Consider the following 9,206-nt stretch of genomic DNA (forward strand, 5'->3'; position numbering starts at 1 on the left):
ATGGCGTGAGCCGGGCTGTCTGTGTGAGGCGGGTAGTGAAGAAGGAGGTAGCGATACGCCACCCCACCACTAGTACAGCGAGCGCTGACGCATGCGCGCTGGACTGGTGGCGCGTGGTCTACTTTCCCGAGAGTAAGCTACTTCCGCCACACTCGGTGGGGGCGGGGCGTCGTGCGCGCTTGGGCGTTCTGGTTTCCCCGCGCTGTCGCGCGCGGCCCTCAGGGCGTTGGGGGGTAACACTGAGCTGTACCGCGGGGTCTTGGAGCGGGGAGAGTTGGGAGAGGTGTGGAATGATAGGTGTTCAAGCTCCAGGCTTTGAATTCTTTAGGAATGGCGCTAAATGGGCTAGGGTTTTCAAGAGATTCGGTGAACGACACAGAAAGTTTGTTTTCAGCTTTGAGGCAGATTAGCCATTGAAAGCTTCTCTTTAGGAATTGGGGTGGACGGGGATTTTAGACGGATTGTGCGTTTAAAATGGTGAAGGGAAACAAAGATCAGCTACCGAAAGGATCGCAGTGAATGAGCGAGCTGGGATGTGGATATGGAACTCTTTCTGAAACAATGAAGAAGTACCAGCTCTTCCGCGGGGCCCGGTGGCAGAACACCATTTTCCCACCCTGGCCCTGCACAAAATCATCCAAGAGACAGTGGGAGATGGTGCGCGATGAGCACGTTTCTGATAGTGAAAACCTTTTTCTATTTGAAGATCTTTTAGGGACGACTGCCAATGTTTTTTTTTCCTTAGGGTTTTGGCCTGTCCCTCTATTTTAAAACTCTGCACCCCGACTATTGAAGTGTGCAGCTTGTCCTCTCACGTCATTTGGTCGAGATACATATATTTAGTTTCTTAAAGAATACAATCATAAGGCAATGACTTCACTTCGGTTGCTTTCATTCTTCACATTATTTGAAGTATTCTTGGTATTTGTAACATTATTTTTGGTTGCTTAACGAAGAAAACTGATTACCATATGCTCACATACGCTCCTACCACATCAGGTATTTTAAAATTTTGTTTAATAGAGATACTACTATCAACCTTCAGGTCTTTTGTCGGGGGGAGGAGGTGGCGGGGTGAAAATATGTGCAACAAAACATACAGTCCTTCAACAATGTTTACATGTACAGATCATCAACAATAGTTCCATACTTCACATTTTGTCACTATTCTTATCTTTGCCCGTATTATTTCACCAGTCCAAGTCTCTTCTGTGCCCTGGTGTCACGGTAGTTAAGCACTGGGCGCTAACCTAACGGTTGGTGATTTGAACCCACCAGCCGCTCTATGGGAGATAGATGTGGCAGTCTGCTTTCCTAAAGATTACAGCTTTGGAAACCTTATGGAGCAGTTCTGCTCTGTCCTATAGGGTCAGTATGAGTCAAATCAACTAGACCCAGTGGTTTTGCCCCCACTTCCCCGTTTTAGAATTACTGTTGTCCGATTAATCTCATATAGATCATTCTTTAAAAGAGCACAATGCTCAAGGCAAACATTCTTTATTAAATGAGCTAAAATGTTTAATTTAAAGATGACTTCATGGGATAGTTTCAGTTCAAGGCTTAAAAGTTGTTTCCAGGCAATAGATTCTGGTTTCCTCCAGTCTCAATGTGTCCAGTAAATCCACCAGGTTTTTTTAAGCATTACTACTTCATATAAGTATTCTAGATTAATCTCTTCCTTCCTCCTATTTGCTTATATTGTTTTAAGTTCCAATTTATTTCATTATTTCCTGTGTGGATTGTAGTTGTGTCTTCTGCTAATTTTGTGTTTAGTTTTCTTTAATCTCCCCAATACTTCATATTGCCAAACACTTAAACTTTCAAAAGAATAAAGATATTTAGAATGTGAAAGCTCACCATAATTGTAATTCAGGGCTCAACTCAATGCTGGGCAAAGTGTGAAGTATAGAGGAAAGTAACAATTGTCATAATTCCTTGCAAGGAAAACTGTTATACAATAGTTGAAAAACCCTTTCAAGTACCGAAAGAAAAACAGTTGCTGTGAGTCGATTCTGACTCATGGTGTCTCCATGTGTGTCAGAGTAGAACTATTCTCCATAGGATTTTCAGTGGCTGATTTTTTGGAAGTAAATCACAAGCCCTTTCTTCTGAGGTGCCTCTGGGTAGATTTGAACCCTCAACCTTAAGGTTAATAGCTGAGCGCTTAACCATTTGTACCACCCAGGGACTCCCTTTCAAGCACATTACCAAGAAAATAGAGTAATAAAAGAAGTCTACATTCCCCAAAGAATAGCAAAAGTCATAGCTAATATGAAACCATCTGTGTGATAAAGTGGTTTCGTCTCCTATGGATTCCATGGAGACAATTCATGTCAGGTAACCTTCAATTTCTTACTGTTTTGTGATCCATGACTCTTATTTATTAGGATGCTTATGGAGACTTTGTTTTCCTATTTATCAGTCATTTTATCCTTTGCTGTATTTGCCTTAGATTTCTAATGCTTAAAACAGTTACCATGGAAGTAAACTGGGCAGAATTGAGTATTAGAAATTATTGTTATATTCAAATATTTGTCTAACATGGAGAACTATTTTTCAGTTTGCAATCTCAAAGGTACTTTGTTTTATCTTTAGAACAAGCTGTTTCTGCCAAAAAGGTTACTCATCTCTGTGCTACCTGGGCAAGTCACTTAACATCTTTGGGCCTTACTTTCCATATCTATAAAATGAAATAATTGAACCAAACAAACTAAAACCTTGCAACCCTAAAATTCTATGTTCCTTTAAAATAAGAATGACGAAAGGATGGATGTACAGCATAATTTAAAGTTGTACAGCATAATTTAAAGTTGTACAGCATAATTTCAGCATTCATATTTATGCTTCCAAAAATTGCATGAATATACAGAGCTCTTGCTTTAGGCAGACTTGGATGTTCAACTGACGTTATACATTTCAAAAGAAAGACCAATGTGAAAAATATATACTAATCAAACCTGTTGATGCACTGGAGGGTAGGGTCACAAAATTATTCACATTGTAATCAAATTGGCATCCCCTTTCTTCCAGTTACATTGAAATACCAAAAAAGCAACCTGTTGTCATCGAGTCGATTCCGACTCATATACCGTACTTCAAAGTCGGCAGAGTATCACTGGTTAACCAGTTAGAGAAGAACTGTTAAGAGAGTCAGTGCTGGGCAGGCTGTAGAACTGTAACTGTGACCACCCTCTTAGGGACCTCTCATAGTAGGTTTAACATTCCAGGATCTTTTTTTAATTTTATTTTTTCCCGTACAAAAATTTATACATAGATTGTTATGTGACTGTAATTGCTCTCCCCACACTCTGACAGCACACTCCTCCTTTCCATCCCTGATTCCCCATGTCCATTCAACCAGCTCCAGGATCTTCTAAAGATAGTACTTAACTGCTTAGAAAATGTTCATGTTTCTGAGACGCAGATTGGGATGGGAATCATAGAATATTAGGGTTTCAAAAGGCCCCTGAACCTTCTGTTGTTGTTGTTAGGTGCTGCTGAGTCAGTTCCAACTCATAGCAACCCTATGTACAACACAACGAAATGCTGCCTGGTCCTGCACCATCCTCAAAATTGTTCCTTTGTCTGAGCCCATTGTTGCAGCCATTATGTCAGTCCTTCTGGTTGAGGTTCTTCCTCTTTTTCGATAACCATCTACTTTACCAAGTATAATGTCCTTCTCTAGGACTGGTCTCTCCTGATAACATGTCCAAAGCATGTGAGATGAAGTCTTGCCATCCTTGCTTCTAAGGAGCACTTTGGCTGTACTTCTTCCAAGACAGATCTGTTCGTTCTTCTGACAGTCCATGGTATATTCAGTATTCTTTGCCAACACCACAGTTCAAATGCATCAGTTCTTCCTTGGTCTTCCTTATTCATTATCCGGCTTTCACATGCATATGAGGCTATTGAAAATACTATGGTTTGGGTCAGGCACATGTTAGTCTTCAAAATGACATCTTTGCTTTTTAATACTTTAAAGAGATCTTTTGCAGCAGACCTCTAGGTACATGGAAACGTAGTTGCTCTCGTTCCCATGAAATCCAATACCTAATACGTCTTGTACTGTAAATAAACAACTTTTACATTTCTTCCCTGAAGATGAGGTCTATTTGCTGAGTGCAGGTGAGAGAGGTGCTAATTATTTCATTCATTCATCAAATATTTATAGAGGGCCTACCATGTGCCTGACACTATTCTAGGAGCTGCAGATATAGCAGTGAACAAAACAGACAAAACTCCATGCCATCATTGAACTTACATTCTTATAGGAGTTAAACAATAAACAAAATAAATACCTAAATATATGGCTATATTAGAAGGCCTTGAGTGTTATAGAGGGAAAAATTAGAAAGCAGGGAAGTGATTTGGTATAAATGAAGCACAGCAGGAATGGGGGGAATTGTCATTTTTAAATTGGGCAATCAGGGTAGACCTGATTGAGAAACTGGTATTTAAATAATGACTTGAAGAAGGTTGTCTTAGTTATCTAGTGCTACTATAACAGAAATACCACAAGTGGGTGGCTTTAACAAACAGAAGTTTATTTTCTCAGTTTAGGCAGCTAGAAGTCCAGACTCAGGGGGCCAGCTCTCAGGGAAGGCTTTCTGTCTGTCGGCTCTGGGGGAAGCTCCTCATCTCATTTCAGCTTCTAGGATCTCCTTTGTGATTTCCATGTGGCATGGCATCTATCTTCCCCCATCTCTGCTTTCTTGCTTCCTTGCTTAACCTGCTCTCCTTTATCTCAAAAGAGATTGATTTAAGACACACCCTACACTAATACTGCTAGTTATGATAACAAAGAAAACCCATTCCCAAATGGGGTTATAACCACGGATACAAACCCAACCCACTGCCATCAAGTCAATTCTGACTCATAGAGACCCTATAGGACAGAGTAGAACCGCCCCAGAGGGTTTCCAACGAGCAGCTGTGGATTCAAACTGCTGACATTTTGGTTAGCAGCCATATTTTTCAGGGACGCAATTCAATCCATAACTAAGTTGAAACAGATATCTGAAAAAAGGGCTTTCCAGACAGCAAGACCAGCCAGTGCCAATGGCCTGAGGTGGGAACAGGCCTAGCAAGTTGAAGAAACAGCCAGGAGGTCATTTGAGCTGAAGGAGAGTGACCAAAATGTATAGTGTGATGTGAAGTCAGAGAGAGACTAGGGGGCCAGATGGTGGAAGGCCTTGGGTGACATTATAAGGACTTTAGTTTTTACTCTAATGGGAAATCATAAGAGGCTCTTGGCAGAGGATTGACGTGATGTAGTTTAGGCTTTGAACAGATCACTCTGGCTACTGAGTTGAGAATAGTCTGTAAGGTGATGGATCTTACTGCAGCAACCGAGGCAAGAGATGATGGTAGCTGTACTAGGGTTGTCACAATATAGGCGGTAAGACATAGTTGGCTTCAGGATATATTTTGAAATCCAATACAATCTGCTGACACATTTGATTTAAGATTCTACAGAAAGAGGTCAAGGATGTCTCTAAGGTGTTTGTTCTAAGAAACTGGGAAAATGGATTTGCCATTAACTGAGTTGGGAAAGACTGGGATGGAGTATTTTAGATGGGTGGGAGAGATCAAGAATTCAGTTTCGAGCATGAATAAATAATTCATTATAGTGTTTTCATTATCTTCAATGTTTTTGCCATCATAGACAAGTTTTTATGAAAATAAAGCAGAGCTTAGCTTTGTAACATTTTATAATAATTTAATCAAATCTAATCCTGCTCCTATGATAGAGACCCATCCAGACCTGTCTAACATATGTCAAGGAATATTATACTTTTGTTTTAAGAAAATGTGAAAAAGGTTCTCCCACCGCCCCTGCCTCGGGTCCCGGCAGTCAAGCGCTGGGTGGAGTGGCAGTGACAGGCAGCCCAGCTTTACGAAAGCTCTTGGCACTCTGCGGCCCACAGGCACCCGGCAGTGCCCACCACTGCCAAAATGCCCAAGAGGGAGGTCAACTGGACTGAAGGGGCAGTGAAGGAGGAGCCCAAGAGATCAGCAAGGTTGTCGGCTAAACCTACTCCTGCAGAAGTGGGAAACCAGAAAATACAGGAGGAAATGGTAAATCCTCAGACAAAAAGTGCAAACAAAAGGGAAAAGGAGAGCAAAGGGAAAATAAGCTGAAGTGGCTAACCAAGAAACTAAAGAAGACTGACATGCAGAAAACAGAGAAGCTAAAAACAGAGTCCAGCCTCTGATGAAGCAGGAGAGAAAGAAGCCAAGTCTGATTAATGTTGTCTACCGTGTTTTATCTGTGGTCCTATATATCGCCTTTCTTGTAAAATCCAGAGGAATATTTTCATCAACTGTTTTGTAAATGCAAGATTTTAGTAGCCCTAGAAACATTTTGCAGGAGGAAATCCCACCTCATCCCATTTTCTAAGTGTAAATGTGTTTTTTTAAGAGGCAAAACAGCGGGATGTTGAATTGTGGGAGGCTTTGACTGTCTTGGGTGTCAACATAACATCCCATAGGTGGGGGAGGGGAGGGCAGTTTTTATATCCCATAATACAAAGCATTCTAAATGGCAGTTTGGGGATCTGGTTATGCATTTATATGTCCTGAACATTTTAAATTACTTTTATTTCCATGTTGTTTTTCAGTAGAACTGTTTCTTAAAGAAAACTGCTCCCATATCTGGGCCCTCCCTGTCAGAAATGTGTGCATTCTGTAACGTCTTTGGTCGCAGTAGTCTGGTTTTCCTAATCACTTTGGTATGTGCTGTGAAAGGTTAAATAACAATATTAGCTATGTGGTAGGGTTGTTATCAAAACTGATGGGAATCTAAGATATAACTATTGGTCTCTACTCATCAAGAGCAAAAGAGAAAGAAGGAAACCAAAGTCTCAGAGAAGAAAAACTAGTCTACAGGGCTGATAGCCTACATGAGCCACAGCCTCATCTACCCTGAAACAAGAAGAACTAGATGGTGCCTGGCTACCGCTATCGACTGTTCTGATCAGGGCCACAACAGATAGACTCAGAGAAAAACTCAGAACAGAACTCAAATTCTTAAAAAGTCCCGACTTACTGGACCAGCTGAGACTAGAGGACTCCCTGAGACTATCGCCCTGAGATACTCTTTAAGCTTTGAACAGAAATTACCCCCTGAGGTCACCTTTTAGTGAAATAACAGATTGGCACAAAAAATAAAGATATTACCTGTGAATACTCCACTAAAAAAAAATCTATATGAGACCAAAAGGTCAACAATTACTCTAAAGCAAAGATGAGAGGGGAGCAGGGAAACTAGAGTACTGGAAACAGAACAACCAGAATGCAATTAAAGAGACTGTTGACACATTGTGAAAAATGTGACTAATGTCACTGAACAATTTGTGTAGAAATTGTCGAATGGGCACCTAATCCGATGTGTAAACTTTCACCAAAAACACAATAAAATTTTGTTTACAAAAAATTTAAGTGGTAAGTTCCTGACACATTGAAAATGCACAGTAATTTGTAGTTTCTTGTTGTTTCCCAGTTTTTAATTAAGTATTGAGTACTTTTTATAATGTTCATATTTTAATGCATTAAATGAGAACAAATTCAACACAAAATCATATCTCACGTATTAAGGCTTAATTTTTTTTTTAATACTTTATTGCATTTTTGGAGAAAATGTACATAGCAAATTAAACAAAAAACAAAAAACCAAACCCATTGCCATCGAGTCAATTCTCACTCATACCAACCCTATAGGACAAAGTAGACCTGCCCCATGGAGTTTCCAGGGAGCAGCTGGTGGATTCTAAGTGCCAACATTTTGCTTAGCAGCCGAGCTCTTAACCACTTAGGCACCAGGGCTCCGCATAGCAAATTAAGTTCTCACTTAACAATTTTTATACATGTTATTCAGTAACATTTGTTACACTTTTCACAATGTGTCAACATTCTCATTATTTCCATTCTGGTTATTCTGTTGCCACTAATCTAGCTTCCTTGTCCCCCTTACCTTCTCATCTTTGGTCTAGGGTAAATGCTGACCTTTAGGTCTCATTTAGATGATTGTTTAGAGGAGCACAGTACTCATGGGTGATATTATTGATTTTATGAGCCACTCTGTCTTTTGGCTGATAGGTGACCACTGGGAGTGGTTTGAGTTCCAAGCTTAAAGGGCAACCCAAGTCAGTAGTCTCAGGGGTTCCTCTAGTCTCTACTAGTCCAGTAAGTCTGGCCTATTTTAGTGATTTGAGTTATATTCTACATTCTTCTCCCATTCTATCTGGGACCATCTATTGTGTTCCTGGTCAGAACGGTCAGTGATGGTAGCCAGGCACCATCTAGTTCTTCTTGTCTGAAGGTAAATGAGGCTGTGGTTCATGTAAACTATTAGTCCTGTAAACTACTTTCTTCTTTGAGTCTTTGGCTTTCTTCTCTTTTACTCCAGACATGTAGAGACCAGTAGTAGTATCTTAGATGACCACTTACAAGCTTTTAAGACCACAGATGCTGCTCACCAAACTAGAATGTAGAACATTATCTTGGTCAGCTATATTATGCCAATTGACTGAGTTGCCCCTGAGACTATGGTCCAAAGCCCTCAAACCCAGTAACCCAATCCTGTGAGGTGTTTGGTTATATCTAGAAGTATCCTTAACTGTGTCCCCTATGTGCTTTATTTTTAGTATGAATATACATGCAGGACACACAAACATGTATATACATTTGCCTACTGAAACACCTATACATGCTCATCTGTATGTTTGTATGTGCTTACCTATACATATATGAACATAGGTATCTACCTACGTAACCACTCACATATTTTTGGATTGTTATTACTGTTGCAAAATTGCATATATTGTGGATTTTACCAAAATCATCACTTATTCTTGTGTACTGCTTAGTGTCATCATTTACCTTGGTCAGGTTGTGCTGACTTCACCGTTATTCAGTATTGCCTTAACCATCGCCCAAACTAACAAGTGTCTACTATCTAGAAAGTGATTCCACCTTCCTCTCCCTCCCACCCCTGGTAACCACCAAAGAATGTTGCTTTCTGTATGTATACCTATTCTCGTCTTTTTATACTTTTTATAATAGTGAGATCATACAGTATTTGTCATTTTGTGATTGACTTATTTCACTCAGCATAATGTCCTCCAGATTCATCCACATTATAATGTATTTTGAGAACTCATCATTATTCTCTATGGCTGCATAGTATTCCATTGTGTGTATGTACC

General features: G+C 40.2%; 1 pseudogene; it reads left to right on the forward strand.

Annotated features, from left to right (window-relative positions):
- Positions 1 to 5,955: 5,955 nt before the first annotated feature.
- Positions 5,956 to 6,249, forward strand: LOC111821111 (non-histone chromosomal protein HMG-14 pseudogene; annotated as a pseudogene).
- The last annotated feature ends 2,957 nt before the right edge of the window (positions 6,250 to 9,206 follow it).

The sequence above is a fragment of the Trichechus manatus genome, unplaced genomic scaffold (genome assembly GCF_000243295.1).
Source record: "Trichechus manatus latirostris isolate Lorelei unplaced genomic scaffold, TriManLat1.0 scaffold00065, whole genome shotgun sequence".
NCBI classification, from domain to species: Eukaryota; Metazoa; Chordata; class Mammalia; order Sirenia; family Trichechidae; genus Trichechus; species Trichechus manatus.